This window comes from Rana temporaria, chromosome 1 (assembly GCF_905171775.1).
Source record: "Rana temporaria chromosome 1, aRanTem1.1, whole genome shotgun sequence".
NCBI classification, from domain to species: Eukaryota; Metazoa; Chordata; class Amphibia; order Anura; family Ranidae; genus Rana; species Rana temporaria.
Window position 1 is genome coordinate 478,826,083 of NC_053489.1, and position 16,215 is coordinate 478,842,297.

Below are 16,215 nucleotides of genomic sequence, written 5' to 3' on the forward strand. Positions count from 1 at the left end.
TTTTTTTTTATGAGAAAATAAAATAATTAAGTGAAAGAATTAATGAGACAAATAATGAATTCTGAAGGATATGATATAGTGAAATCGACCCAATACCCAATGCCCAATACTCAAATAGAGAAATACAATTACAGTTTATCTCCAGGCAAAACTTTTTTTTACTGTAAGATACTTGCCTTATAAACACCTGACTAGGCACTGAATACATCATTATCAGGGAAATTTTCCAAGACTGGAAAGTGCAACTTCACATAACAGCTTAATTCAAAGGCCAACGGATTTGTAACTCTATCCAGCCAGTCCTGATAATTACACAACTGTGAAATACATCACAGCAATGCTGGTGAGCTGACTTTCCTCTACTACATTTATGCAATGCTGCCTGGTTACCTTCTGCCCCTTCTGCCCCTCGCTTGTAATTGGAAAGTGAAGGAACAGCAGATCAACTCTCTTCTTATTGTGATATATTTGCATTTAGGGCCAAATCCACAAAGATCGTGCCTAACTTAATTTTTTCCATTTAAGTTACACTGCCTTAAAATTTCTACCTAAGTGCCCGATCCACAAAGCACTTACCTAGAAATTTTGGGCTGTGTAACTTAAATTCCGCCGTCGCGATTCCCATTTAAATTAGGCTCGCTCCCGCGCCGGCCGTACTGCGCATGCTCGTGACGTCATTTTGCCGACGTGCATAGCGCGAAATTACGTTACGCCGAGCTTTGTGGATTGCGACGGGTCAATAAAGTTGCGTCGGGAAAGATACGGCGGGAAAGAAAAAATTCAAAATTTAAAAAAAATCGCGTCGCTGGACAGAAAGGTCTGCTTTTACATGGTGTACTAACTTTACACCATGTAAAAGCAGCCCTAATTTTGCGTATGCAAACTAAAACTTACGGAGAAAAAACGAAGCTGAAAAGCTTCGAGGATCTCCGTAAGTGCTAATTTGCATACCCGAGGCGGCATTTCGACACGAAATGCCCCCAGCGGCGGATGCGGTACTGCATCCTAAGATCCGGCAGTGTAATTCAATTACACATGCCGGATCTTCTGCCTAACTATGGAAAACTCATTCTGTGGATCAGTTCCATAGTTAGGAACAGGGATACGACGGCGTTACAGCAATTACGCCGTCGTATCCCTTTTGTGGATTTGGCCCTTAGTTCTCTCTTCCTCTCCCACTCTGCTGTCCCTTTTCTCTCCCACCTTGAGTTCCTCTGTGCAAGGAAAGTAAGGGAGCACTTTTTTTTTTTTTTGTATATTCTGTTGTGCAGAGTATTAATATAATGCTTCTTGGATGCAGAGAATACTTTACTTTCATGGAGGATATTAGATTATGTCTTACAGCATGATAAACAGGAACAGGAAGTAGGAGTAGAAGAGGAAAGCAAAACACTTCCTCTGATTACATTACCATAGATACACACTATGGGCCAGATCCACGTAGATAGGCGTAATTTTATGCGGGCGTAGCGTATCGTAGTTACGCTACGCCGCCGCAACTTTGAGGGGCAAGTGCTGTTTTTACAAAGCACTTGCGTCTAAAGTTACGGCGGCGTAGCGTAAATCTCCAGGCGTAAGCGCGCCTAAATCAAATGAGGAACAGGCGGCCGTGTTTTATGTAAACTAAGCATGACCCCACGTAAATTACGCTTTTTTCAAACGGCGCATGCACGCGCATGCTCAGTATCACGTCGAATTTTAAAATTAAATTACACCCGCTCAATGCCGAGACGACGTGAACGTAACTTACGCAAAGCCCTATTCGCGAACGTTTTACGCAAACGTCAGAAAATTCAACGCTGGCCTGACGTCCATACTTAACATTGCGTACGCCTCATAGAGCAGGGGTAACGTTACGCCGAAAAAAGCCTTACGTAAACGACGTAAAATAATGCGCCAGGCGGACGTACGTTCTGAGAATCGGCGTATCTAGCTAATTTGCATACTCTACGCGGAAATCAACGGGAGCGCCACCTAGCGGCCAGTGTAAATATGCACCTAAGATCCGACGGCGTACTAAGACGTACGTCAGTCGGATCGAGCCCCGATTCTGTTGTATCTTATTTTGTGGATACAAAACAAAGATACGATGGGGCATCGTAGAACTTACGAGGCGTATCAATAGATACGCCGGCGTAAGTTCTTTGTGGATCTGGCCCTATAATACTACAGTGCCACCTTCTGCATAGATAGGTATAATCAGGGCTTTTTTTCTCAAACAACAGGTGCTGGAACTTAACCACGGCCCCACAAAACCCCTCCCCTACACATACCCTCCCAATCACATCAAGTAGTGGGTGTGTTCAGTCAAATTTCACAAAAACAGTAGGAGGGTCCTAAAGGGGCATTAAATACCGGGATTGCATTACATACAGAGTGCAGAGCTGTCACTTATAAACACAGTAACAAGACTTCTGTGTTTACAAGTGATTGTGGTAAGCAGGCACCAAAGGGTCTGAGCCAGAGGTGGTGGAACCAAGTTCCACCAAGTTCCCCCTGAAAAAAATCCCTGGGTATAATGCAGTATATATAGTTCACAGTTTATAAGGTAACTTTGCTGTTGTACTTTCAACAACCCTTCTTACAGCATGTGCGTTGTCAAATTACATTCAGCTTCTTCTGGATATAATTATGACGTTCCTTCAATAAGGACTTGGTGAGTGCAGTCATCTCCTCTGACGGGCAGTATTGAATGTCAACAACACCTTACAATACGCTCTTCAATTTAAAAAATGTATTTCAGCTTGTGACATATTTGATTGTAATCCCCTTGTTGTTAAAAACCGGATACAATGTTATCAACATAGATAAGGATGTTTCCGAGGGGAAACGCGTTGGAAGGATATGGGAGCTGTGACATGATTAGAATCCAGATTTGTTGGTGACTTCCATGCTCGATCATCCTCTCTCTACTGCTCATTTTTATCTTCTCAGTTGTAAGTGCATATTTTAGCTCAATAAATGCCCCTTTTTTTACATACTATGCGATGATGAGCCTTCTTTCTGTGTTCCCAATCCTATACACACACCTGATAAATGTGCAGAGGTTATCAATCTGTGCTGGGACTCTGTGCATTAAACCTTCAGTGTGAAGACAGAGTCCGGAGTGTGCGATGTGGGGACACCGAGCCGGGGACTGTCGGATCTATCTATCTCGGACGTCGGGAGATAAACAGACAGAGGACATGGCTAGGCATCGAGCATCTATTTACCTCATGCGAGCGATGATCTCTTATAATTTAGAGATCATCAGGATTTGGTAAGAGGCCAATTTAATCTTCATATGGATTGATGTATTATGTTATCACTGGGAACGGTGTATAGCACATTCAGTTGGTGGAATACCATTGAAACACTTTTGGATACACATGGACACTTGTTTTATCAATTTTTTTATTAATATTTTATTATTATTTTTTCAAATAAGAATCACATGTTGAGACACTGTGTTTGAATTTTTTTTGACAAGTGTTTTTTCTTTATTTATTTTAGAGACAGCGCAACCTTTTATATTTTCACGTGTTTTCTCCATTTATTGGCTCCATGTTTTGGCAGTTGTTGTGTGTTTTGACAGCATACAGGGTGATATCCCCTTTGTGGTCTGAGTGGATCTTCGGACTTCTGGCAGTTCAGCAGGATCTGGTGGGGAACTTGGTTTAGGCATTGTGATTTCCACCTCTTGTTCTGACTCCTACACAGGTTCGCTTTGGTCAACCTTTTCTTCTGGTTTTTGGGCATATTCACTTCACTTCACAGCTTAGGGATCAGTGTTTCTGGTGATGGGATCTCATCAAAATTGAACACTATGGCTCATTGTCACATTGTAAGTTTTTGGGTGTAGGATTCTTTAACCCTTAGTTTGCTCACTGTAGCCTACTACATCCAAACACTCTGATGTGCCCTATGTTAGGCTTTGACTTCTGTACTTCTGTGCCCCAGCCACCTGTGCCATAAGTGAATACATTTGCTGTGTAGGTCATTAGACTATTTTGGCTTACTGGTCTGTGGTGATGAGCCTATATAGGTGATCATTCAGTTTACCTTTTGTGAGGAATCTCTTATTTTTGTGAATTGTGCTTTAATTCCCCTGGAACGTAACTGTGAGGCCATTGTTTGCAAGACTTTTCACTGATAGAAGGCTGCCTTCTAGTTCTGGAACATACAGCACATTCTTTACAAGGATACTCTGCTTGCCTTGTGGTGTAATGCAGTTCAGGAAGCCCTGGCCTTTACCTTCTAAAGTGATGCGTGTCCCGTTTGCTAGGAAAACTTTGTCTTTTACACTGTAATCAATGTTTTTGAAGAAGGTCTCATCGCTAGTCATGTGGCTAGTCCTAAGTCTATGCACCAGCCGCGTAACTTGCCGCTCTGTGTCACTTTTGTGGATAGCTCTATCTTTCGCTGCTCGGCTTTCCTTATAGAACAGTCCTTTTTTAAATGACCGGTCCTTTTACAGCAAAATCAGGCTCTGCTTTTTTTTGTTGTGCTTTGTGCCTTTGTACGTCCGAAGAGCTTTGCATCATTGTGAGTATTTTCTTTCCTTCTGTCGTATTCATCAATAAATTTGCCTTTGATATATTCCATTGTCAGCTCCTTCTCGTCTGGTTTCTAAAGCGTTAATAAGATCAGTATATGTCTCTGGAAGGCTGCAGAGGAGAAGGGCAACAGTATGGTTATCTTTGATGTCCTCTCCGATGGCGCACAGCTTCTCTATGATCTCTAGCATAGCATTCACGTGGTCACACATTTGCTGGTCTTCTTCAAGTCTCATCTTATATAGTTTTCTTAGTAGAAGTAGCTTGCTGTTTATACTTGAACACTCATAGGCCCGGATTCACATAGAGCGGCGCATCTTTGTGCCGGCGTAGCGCATCTCATATGCGCTACGCCGACGTAACTCTGAGAGGCAAGAGCAGTATTCACAAAGCACTCGCTCCCTACGTTACGCCAGCGTAACGTAAATTGGCCGGCGTAAGCCCGCCTAATTCAAAGTAGGAAGGAAGTGGGCGTGATACATTTAAATGAAGCTTGACCCCATGCAAATGATGGGCCGAACGAACGGTGCATGCGCGCGCATGCTCAGAATCACGTTGAATTTACGCCCTAAGATACGACGGCTCAATGCCTACGACGTGAGCGTAACCTACGCCCAGCCCCATTCACGTACGACTTGCGTAAACGATGTAAAATCCGACGGAACATGTTCCGTCGTCCATACCTTTGCATGGGTTGCGCCTGCCTATAGGTGTTTTAACTTTACGCCGGATGTACGCCTTACGTAAACGGTGTATACTCATGCGACAGTCGCAAGTATGTTCGTGAATCGGCGTATCTCGGTCATTTGCATATTCAACACGTAAATCAATGGAATCAAAAATAGGTAGAAGAATACGTATTGGCCTAAACTGAGGAAAAAAATGTTTTTTTTATATATTTTTGGGGGATATTTATTATAGCAAAAAGTAAAAAATATTGCATTTTTTTCAAAATTGTCGCTCTATTTTTGTTTATAGCGCAAAAAATAAAAACCGCAGAGGTGATCAAATACCACCAAAAGAAAGCTCTATTTGTGGGAAAAAAAGGACGCCAATTTTGTTTGGGAGCCACATCGCACGACCGCGCAATTGTCTGTTAAAGCGACGCAGTGCCGAATTGCAAAACCTGGCTGGGTCCTTTAGCTGCATTTTGGTCCGGGTCTTAAGTGGTTAAAGTACTCACAGATTTGCAGTTTTCTTTCCAGTATGCCTGGGTGCTAGCTGGGTGCCTTCTGGGTATACTGGGCACACTGGGCCCATAACCCGTTGTGCAGAGTATTGATATAATGTGCTGAAAGCTTCTTGGATGTAGAGAATACATTACTTTCATGGGGGATATTAGATTATGTCTTACAGCATGAGAAACAGGAACAGGAAGTAGAAGTATAAGAGAACAGTGAGGAAAGCAAAACACTTCCTCTAATTACATTACCATGTACACACTATAATACTACAGTGCCACCTGCTGCATAGATAGGTATAATGCATTATATATAACGTGTTTCCCCGAAAATAAGCCTGGGTCTTATATTAATTTTGGCAACAAAAGACACAGTAGGGCTTATTTTCGGGGTAGGTCTTACCATGTAATGTGCTGTCTTTTCTCCCCCTCTCTCTCCCTGCCTGACAGGAATCCCCAGTGTGAACGGAGTTGAAATGCTTGTAAAATCCTATAATCCACTCTATTACAGTAGTATATAATGTATAATGTGTGTGTTTCTGTAATATAATTGTGCCAAATACTTTCGTTCAGCGCTTCTGTGACCCCCTGGAGCTCTCTTCCCTGCAATTATATTTTTAGAAACACACACATTGTACATTATATACTACTGTAATAGAGTGGATTATAGGATGTTACAAACATTTTAAACTAGGGCTTATTTTCGGGGTAGGGCTTATATTGCAGCACTCCTGGAGAATAACGCTAGGTCTTATTTTCAGGGTAGGTCTTCTTTTCGGGGAAACACGGTAGTTCACATTTTTTAAAGCAACTTTGCTGTTGTACTTTCAACATTTTCTTCCTGGAATTCAGCTTTAGATTATTACCACTGTATGTGTTTTCATGTATTTTTTCTTCACTTACTCTTCATTTAAACAATAATACTATAACAGTGTTTTGTGAAGTCTCAGTAAGAAGAATCATTCTGTAGCTCATCCCTGTAAACCCCTTTTTGTCCATCTCATTCATTGTCACATAAAAGCCCACATTCTATCATGAATAATCATTTTAGCTTCCATTTAACATTTTACTCAAAGCCTGCAATTCAATATAATTAGCTTCTTCACATTCTTTGATTTCAATGCCATCCAGGCAGTGGTGTCAGACGCAGGCACTTTTTCTACTCTCAAAAGAGAAAAGGCAGTTTAAACGGATGGGAGAAGCCTGAGCCGTCCCTGTGATGTGGTTGAAATTAGCAGCTTGTTTGCTTTAGGAAGGACCTGTGCAGGCTGCTGATCAATGTGCTCTGCAGACAAATACAATGTGGATGTACATCAAACCAGATCAAGGTGCCTGTGTATAGATAAGCCCAGAGCAGGGGAACGCAGTGTACTAGGTGGAGGGCTGGCATGACTGACGTCACAGGGGACAGCAGAACAACTATTGGCTGATAGCAACCGGGGGGGCGGAGAGAGGAGTTGATTTAAGGTTTGGCTCCCGCCCTCCCGGCAACACAGCGCGGAGGAAAGTTCAGGATGTCAGAGGTGGAGCTCATGCTGGCCCAGTTACAGGCGGAGGCGGCGGCGCACGGCCCTGAGTGGCTTCGGGACCAGCTGCGGCCTATATTCGGTAGGCCGGCAGCTATTGAGGACGCGGGGGGGAGGGACTCAGGGCGCGCCCGGCGGTCTCGCCCGCCGGATCGTTTTTCCCCGGATTCATCCCCCAGGGCTACGAGGAAACAAGGGAGCCCCCGTTCGCGGGCCCCTCCGGGCCCCCCCGCCAAGCGCGCATCATTGACCACGGGGGGGGGGAACGGGAGGAATCCCAACCGGGGTCGCGGCGCGGCAGCCAGCCGTTCGGCCAGCCCTGGAGCAGCACCTGGGCCCGCGCGGCGTGCAGAGCAGTATTCGGCGGGCCCCGCCCCCCGCTCTTCCGTGGGGGGTGCGGCGCCTCAGCGGGGGAGACCTAGAGGCCCGGCTGCTGGGCCTTCCATTTCCGCGGCCCACAGCCTTGCCGCGGTGCGGACGGAGGGGGAAGGGACGACCGGCGACATGGTTGGGGGCTACAGGGCTGGGGAGACCCCCCCAGGCCCAAGAAAAGCGGCGCAGAAATCGGTGAACGGGTCTGGTGCGCGGAGGAGTGACCAGGCTGACGCCAGGCCCACGGCAGCCAGGGACCTTTCCCCTGGCGTGCAATCAGCGGAGGAAGAGGACCCAGCCACGTTACGGTCGGAAGGAGAGCTGACGGATTCGGAGGACGACCAACCACCTATGACGGTTGCGGCGGCGGTGGAGACGGGACGTTCGGCTGGTGGGTCATCACCTAGGCAGCCCGGTAAGTCGATTTTGTCTTTGCATTCTACTGTGGGGAGGGGTATGTTGGCTTCTGGGGGTAACAGGGGGGGGGGGTGTCAGCTCTGTGGGGGCGGATGCTCGGGCAGGGGGATCTCAGACGGGGTCACCGGGAGGGGGGGGGGCCCCTTCAGAGGGTGGTTTTGCAGGTTTTTTGGCAGGAATAAAAGAGTTGGTGGGCAGGTTTGAAAGCTCGGATGGGGCGATGGCGGGCCCGGTTGCGGCCTGGGTCCCCCCTGCGGTTCCGGTGGGGGGGGGGCGGTCGCTGCACCTAACACTCTGCCGGCGGTTGTGACGGCTGGGCCGGTGGTGGCATCCGCCCCCGCGGTAAGCGGGGGTTCGGGAGCAGCTGCGGCGCCGGCAGCAGTGGCTGGGGAAAAAGGGGCGGTGGCAAGTGAGGCAGCGCGACAGGAAATAATACGTCTCGCGGACGCGGCTAAGTGTGAGGTGTACCTATGCTATGAGGCGTCGTTAGGGACACATTTGAAGGCAGAGGTCAGGGAGAAGATATGGAAGGGGGAGTACGTGGAGATTTTCGCGTTACTCCCGTTAGAAAAGTTCAACCTGGACAGGGGGAAGCCGGACGAATCCAAGAAGGAGGAGGAGGAGCGGCGCAGGTATCGATTGATTCCACGGACATTTACCAATTGGCTGCAGGCTTTCAGCATACTAGCGTGTGTGGTTGGGGAGAAAAAGCCTGAGTGCTGCTCGGGGCTTTTCATATATCAGAATGCGATAGGGGAGGCGCACAGGATCTACGGAGGATCCGCTTGGCTGCGATACGATGAACAATTTCGGCAGCGGATGGCAGTGCGGCAGGACCTACGCTGGAATCAAAAGGACATGAATCTCTGGCTGTGTTTGATGACGGCGGCCAGGGTTCCGGGTCAGTCCTTTCAAGGGGGGGCCGGGGGTCCATCTTCCCTTGGGCAACCGGCCGGTCGGGCAAAAGGGGTGTGTTGGCAGTTTAGCTCCGGCACTTGCAAGTTCGGAAGCACCTGCAGATACAAACACGAGTGCTCTGGTTGCGGAGGCTCCCACCCGTTGTCCAAGTGCTTCAAACAGGGTAAGGGTCGTTCCGGAGATTTTGCAAACAAGAGGGACGACGCCGGTGATGGTGGAAAGGATGCGGCCGTTTCTCGGTAGGTATCCGGATAGGGGGGCAGCTCGGACGTTGGAAAGGGGGTTCTCAGAGGGTTTTCAAATACCGTGCGCGCTGGGGGTGGTGCCCCCGGTCCCGCGCAACTTGCGGTCTGCGCTCTTACATCCAGAAGTGGTTTCGGAGAAGCTGCGGAAGGAGGTAGCCCTGGGGCGCATGGGTGGTCCTTTTTCGGTGGCACCCTTGGGGGATCTAGTGGTTTCGCCGCTGGGGGTAGTGCCCAAGAAAGAACACAACAAGTTTAGGCTGATACACCACCTCTCCTTCCCAAAGGGGGGGTCGGTTAATGACGCTATAGACCAGGAGGCGTGTACGGTGAGCTACACTTCATTCGATGCGGCTGTCCAGTGGGTGCGGCATTATGGACGGGGGTCTTTAATGGCGAAATCGGATATTGAAGCGGCTTTCCGCTTATTGCCAGTGCACCCGGACAGCTTCCGGCTGTTAGGGTGTCAGTGGGAGGGGCAGTTTTATGTGGACAAGTGCTTGCCAATGGGGTGTTCCATCTCATGCGCACTGTTTGAGATGTTCAGCTCATTCCTGGAATGGGTGGTTAGGGACGTGTCCGGGGTGAGTTCCATCATCCACTATCTGGATGACTTCCTGTGCGTTGGACCGGCGGCGTCACGGATCGCGGCGATTCTGCTGGCAACGCTGGAACACATGGCGGAGCGCTTCGGGGTCCCTCTGTCACCCGAGAAGACGGAAGGCCCAAGCACGGAGATGACTTTCCTGGGGATAACATTGGATTCCATGGCGATGGAATGCCGCCTGCCGGAGGATAAACTTGAGGCGATGAAAGCAGAAATCAGGGGCATGCTGGGGGTCAGGAAAGTGAAACTGAGAGCGCTACAGTCGTTGCTCGGTAAACTTAATTTCGCGTGCCGGATTTTGCCCATGGGGCGGGTGTTTAGCCGACGGCTGTCGGCGGCGACCGCGGGCGTGAGTTCCCCCAACCACTTTGTTACGCTAGGCAGGGTTCTTAGGGAGGATCTGAGGGTGTGGCACTCCTTCTTGGAGTCATTCAACGGCCGGGCACTGTGGATGGCGGGCCCGGTCAGTAACTTTGACTTGGAGCTGTACACGGACGCTGCGGGCGCCACAGGCTTTGGGGCTTTCTTCCAAGGCAGGTGGTGTGCGGGTCCTTGGCCGCAAGAATGGGTGGACGCGGGTTTCACTAAGAATTTGGTGCTCCTGGAGTTGTTTCCAGTGGTACTGGCGGTTGAGTTGTGGGGTTCGGAGTTCAGGGATCGGAAGGTCAGGTTCCATGGGGACAACCTTGGAGTGGTTCAGGTCATAAACAGGGTATCAGCTTCGTCACCGCCGGTGGTTCGGGTGTTGCAGCACCTGGTCCTACGGTGCCTACAGTTGAATATTTTTGTCCATGCAGTTCATCTGCCCGGGGTTGAAAATGTCATTGCTGACGCGCTGTCTCGATTTCAGTGGGACAGGTTCCGAGAGTTGGCCCCGGAGGCGGAACGACACGGAGAGCCTTGTCCGGATTGGCTGTGGAGGGTTGCGTTGGCGTGATATCAAAATGGCTCAGGAGGTCGGTGAGTGAGGCAACTTGGGGGGCGTATAGCAAGGTGTGGTTGGAATGGGAGGCTTTGGCGAGAATGGTGGCTGTGGACCCGTTCGGGTCAGAGACACGATGGCTAGTGTTGTATTTCGTGGCGAGGAACATGGAGGACGGCACGTCGGTGGCCACGCTGAACAAGAAGATGGCAGGTCTTACTTTCCTTTTTAAATTGCGGGGTTGTCAGGACTTTACGAAGGACTTCTGGGTGCGGCAGGCGCTGAGAGGTTATAGAAAGGCAGGAACGACCAGGGACTCCAGACGCCCGGTGTCGTTTGCAATGCTGGAAGGAATGCTACAAAAATTGCCGGCCATTTGTTCTTCGGAATATGAATTTTTGCTTTTCAGGGCGGCTTTTACGTTAGCTTTCTTCGGGGCTTTCAGGATCAGTGAACTGGTCAGCCCGTCTACCAAAGGTCAAGGGGGCTTGGGCTCTCAAGATGTGGTTTGGGGGCAGGACAGGGTATCGATTTGGCTGCGGAAGTCGAAGACGGACCAGGGGGGACGGGGCAAGTCCATACATGTCTTTTCGATCACGGGGTCTCCTTTATGTCCGGTTCAGGCGGTACGGGCCTTCGGGGCCGAGCGTCCTGAGAGGGCGGGGTCGTTTCTGGTACATAGGGATGGGTTGTCATTGTCGAAATATCAATTCGGGGCGGTTTTTAAGAAGTGTGTGTTGGCCATGGGGTTGGATGGCAAGGGTTTTTCTTCCCACTCCTTTAGGATAGGGGCGGCCTCAGAGGCGGCCCGTTGGGGATTGGGTACGGAAGCAATACAGCGTATAGGCAGATGGGAATCGAGAAGGTTTCAAAGTTATGTCCGTCCCCACCTATTGGATGTATAGGACGGTCACGTCAAGTGGGGAGGGAAGGGAGTCTTGCGTGTTGTGTTATTTGTTTGAGTGTGCTGGGTTATGCAGTGGATTACCCGGTGCAATTGTCTTTTTTCTTTCAGGTGGGACCCCGGCACTAGTATGGATAATGGGACATTCTTACGTCTTTTGGGGGGCAAAACGGGCTGAGCTTAGACATAGCGGTCGGCAGTTGGGTTTCCCGAGGGAAGAGGCGAGCGTGCACTGGCTAGGGATTCCGGGAATGCTCTGGGGCAGGGTGGTCCCGGAAGTGCATCGCTTTGCGCGGCTAGACAGGCCCCCCGACGTCTTACTCTTGCACGTGGGGGGCAACGACCTAGGGGTCAGAGCAATGATGGACATCACTCGGGATATCAAGTTTGATATCTTGAGACTTCGGATGGCCTTTCCAGATATGATCGTGGTGTGGTCCGACATTGTGGCTCGGACTGCATGGCGTATGGCTAGATCCGTAGCGGGAATCAACAGGGCCCGGAGGAAAATCAACAGGGACGTGGCCAAGTTTGTAGTGAGAAACGGGGGGTTGGTGGTAAGGCATATGGAATTAGAGGAAGAGACCTGGAGGTATCTGCGAGGAGACGGGGTCCACCTTAGCCCAGTTGGTACTGACATGTGGGTGTTGGGGTTACAGGATGGGATTCAGAGGGCTATTAGGGTGTGGAGGGGCACCCAAGGGTAAGGTTTTACCTTTGGGTGCTGGTGGCGTTGGTTGGTCCCTGCGGGTAAGGAATAGACTTTGAAAGTGGAATTTATGACCTGTCGGTGACAGGCGATGATGAGGGTGATGCCAGTTAACGGAGGTTAGCTGAGGAATGGAGTATGGAGCACTACGGTCGTGAGACGCCTTTGAGCCTGTTCGGCTTGAGGCCTGCAGAGGAATCCAAAGACCGGAGTGCAACAAGAAGGGCATATATATATATGTTTATATATATATATATAGTTTACGGAAGGATAGAGGCTTTGCCTGCGGGGACCAACTTCAGGTAGTTCAAGTTAGCAGATGTTCTTGCTCAGTTTTGTGTTAAAATCTATTATGTTTAATAAATCAGGCTGCTACGGCCTATTTTTCCCCAACAAGCAATGGTGTGGTCTCAATTTAATGGGCAGAGGTTGGGGGGATACTAAGGTTTTGGGGAAGGTGGTAATTTAAGTGGAGTTAGGACATCTGTTGTACTAAAGTCAAGATAAGCCCAGAGCAGGGGAACGCAGTGTACTAGGTGGAGGGCTGGCATGACTCACGTCACAGGGGACAGCAGAACAACTATTGGCTGATAGCAACCGGGGGGGCGGAGAGAGGAGTTGATTTAAGGTTTGGCTCCCGCCCTCCCGGCAACACAGCGCGGAGGAAAGTTCCCGCCCACCCACCCCTTATGGTAGTGTTTAGAGCATCATAGTGCGTTGTAGTATACGTGTTGGTGTGGTTGTGTTTTTTCTGTTTTTCTTTTCATATGCAGGTTCAAAAATGGGATTGTCGTGGCAGCGTTGGTTGGTCCCTGCGGGTAAGGAATAGACTTTGAAAGTGGAATTTATGACCTGTCGGTGACAGGCGATGATGAGGGTGATGCCAGTTAACGGAGGTTAGCTGAGGAATGGAGTATGGAGCACTACGGTCGTGAGACGCCTTTGAGCCTGTTCGGCTTGAGGCCTGCAGAGGAATCCAAAGACCGGAGTGCAACAAGAAGGGCATATATATATATGTTTATATATATATATATAGTTTACGGAAGGATAGAGGCTTTGCCTGCGGGGACCAACTTCAGGTAGTTCAAGTTAGCAGATGTTCTTGCTCAGTTTTGTGTTAAAATCTATTATGTTTAATAAATCAGGCTGCTACGGCCTATTTTTCCCCAACAAGCAATGGTGTGGTCTCAATTTAATGGGCAGAGGTTGGGGGGATACTAAGGTTTTGGGGAAGGTGGTAATTTAAGTGGAGTTAGGACATCTGTTGTACTAAAGTCATGTCCTTGCTTAAATATAAATATTCTGCAGACATTGAAGCAGCAGTCAAAATGTAATCCTCCTCGAGGACGGAAATAAGTCAATTATTTCCCATCTTAAATTAAATGGTATTTAGGCACCATATTAAAGTATCTGCTCATTAGTGTATGACTGATTATGAACAAAGTGAATAATATTTGGTTTCTGCCTATATCCTTCATAATGCATGGTGTTCATCAATGACTTGCTGTGCAATCCATAATGATATGGAAGCCAGTTCAAACTTTAAAGAAGACAGGCAGATATAAGGAAAACAGCAATAAATGCCACTGTGAATTTATTAAAAAATAATTAAATGTGTTTTAAATGCAGCTAAGGTTACATGATGATGCTATAACATGTATAAATATATTGTAGTAATTTTTTGTGCCTTTTATACCTTTTTTTTATATTTGTTTTTTATAATTCCTGATGTTGTAATGCACATTTGTCAAACACAAGGCCCGCAAGCCGAATCCGGCCCTCCAGGCCATTTCATGTGGCCCTCGCACCTCTCCTGCAGGTCCTCCTCCAGACCCCTACTTTCTGCTTTCAAGCACTGTGCACTGTGATGTAAGGGAGAGTGGGGGACTCAACTTCTGATGGTGGGGTGGCTCTTGACATCTAATGTAAGGGGAGGGGATGCGCTGGACATCTAATCTTACAGATACAACCGGCCCTTTTAAGGACAATCATAATGCTGATGCGGCCCACGATGAAATTGAGTTTGACACCCCTGTTGTAATGTGTGGCAATATTTTTTTTTTAACATCTAGTCTAGACTCTGTTGTTGAGATACCTCTTTAGATTTCTGGGTTCTATACACATACCGGCCCAGATTCTCAAAGGACTTACGACGGCGCAGCACCATGTATGCCATCATAAGTCCTAATCTGGGCCGTCGTATCTATGCGACTGATTCTTAGAATCATTTACGCATAGATATCCATTAGATCCGACAGGCGTAAGTCTCTTACGCCGTCGGATCTAACCTGCAATTTTTTTTTTGCCCCCTAGGTGGCGCTTCCGTTGATTTCCGCATCGAGTATGCAAATTAGCTAGATACGCGAATTCCCGAACGTACGCGCGGCCGACGCAGTAAAGTTACGACGTTTACGTTAGGCTTTTCCCGGCGTAAAGTTGCCCCTGCTATATGAGGCGCAGCCAATGTTAAGTATGGCCGTCGTTCCCGTGTCGAAATTTTAAAAAGTTAAGTCGTTTGCATAAGTCGTCCGTGAATGGGGCTGGACGTCATTTACGTTCACGTCGAAACCAATGACGTCCTTGCGACGTCATTTGCAGCAATGCACACTGGGATATTTTACGGACGGAGCATACGCAGTTCATTTGGCACGGGGACACGCTTCATTTAAATGATACACGCTACGCCGCCGCAACTTTACAGGCAAGTGCTTTGTGAATAAAGCACTTGCCTGAAAAACTTGCGGCGGCGTAACGTAAATCGGATACGTTACGCGGCCGCAGAGATACGCCCAATGTACCTGAATCTGGCCCACCATGGCCAATCAGTAGAGTCTCACTCTCTCTACTTGATTTTTTTTAAGAATCTGAACTGGTACAGAAAGTAAAAAAATAGAAAGTAAAGGATTCTCAGCTTGATTTTTGATTTTATTTTACAATATGCCAAATAAAACAGGTGTGTAGGCAGGTGTAGTCTGCTTTCTCTACTGCAAGTGGTGCTATCTGCAGTGGTACTGTAGTTGGGGAGGAAGTCGGGAGGAACATGTTTGTTTTTCCCAATATGCCCAGATACCCACCAAATCACCCCTGCTTGTCCTTCTAGCCTTCCAGTTGGCACATGAAAATACCTACCACACCTAGAAGCAATTATGAAAACTAAAAAAAAAAACAGGAAGAAGAGGGCCACAGTGTGCTCATGCAAGGTTAGGTCACCAGCTGCATAATACAGTAGTTTGGAAGATACTGGGACACTTAAAGGGTCACTAAAGGAAAAATTGTTTTTTGCTGAAATGACTGTTTACAGGGTATAGAGGCATAATAGTTAACTGATTTATTTTAAAAATTATTAAAAATAGATAAAAACCAATCAAATAATGTACCTACAGTTTAGTTTCGTTTTTTGCAGTTGTTTCCTGGTTCTCTGATGTACAGAGACAAAGAGCCAATAGAGAGCAGCCATGCTTTGTCTAAAACCCCTCAGCACCAATCCAGTTTCGTTTTACAAACAGTAATCACACCTCCTTGATTAGTGACCACAGTCACAAATCTCCCAGTACTGTGGTGATCAGGAAACAGACAACCAGGAAGTGTCCAGAACAGAGAGGAATTACAGCCACATCAAAGCGAAAATGAGGACATGAAACCAGGACTGCAGTAAGGTAAAGGAAGCTATTTAGCTAAACAAAAAAATCCTTTAGTGACCCTTTAAGAAATATAGGTACTACTGTGCATAAGCTGCATCTTATAGGATTTGCAAGATAAGAATTATACAATGTGTTTTTTTTTGAGGAAATGTTAACTTTATAAATGCAGAGGTTTTTTATTTTTTTAAAGAAGTGGCATGGCCAATGTCGAGGCATACCACTGATTTTATAAATCAGCATCT

General features: G+C 47.7%; 1 protein-coding gene across 1 annotated transcript in view; it reads right to left on the bottom strand.

The window, feature by feature from the left end:
- ARHGEF38 (Rho guanine nucleotide exchange factor 38) overlaps positions 1-16,215 on the bottom strand; it is a 139,469-nt gene that overhangs the window by 54,882 nt on the left and 68,372 nt on the right. The gene's annotated exons all lie outside the window — the stretch shown is intronic.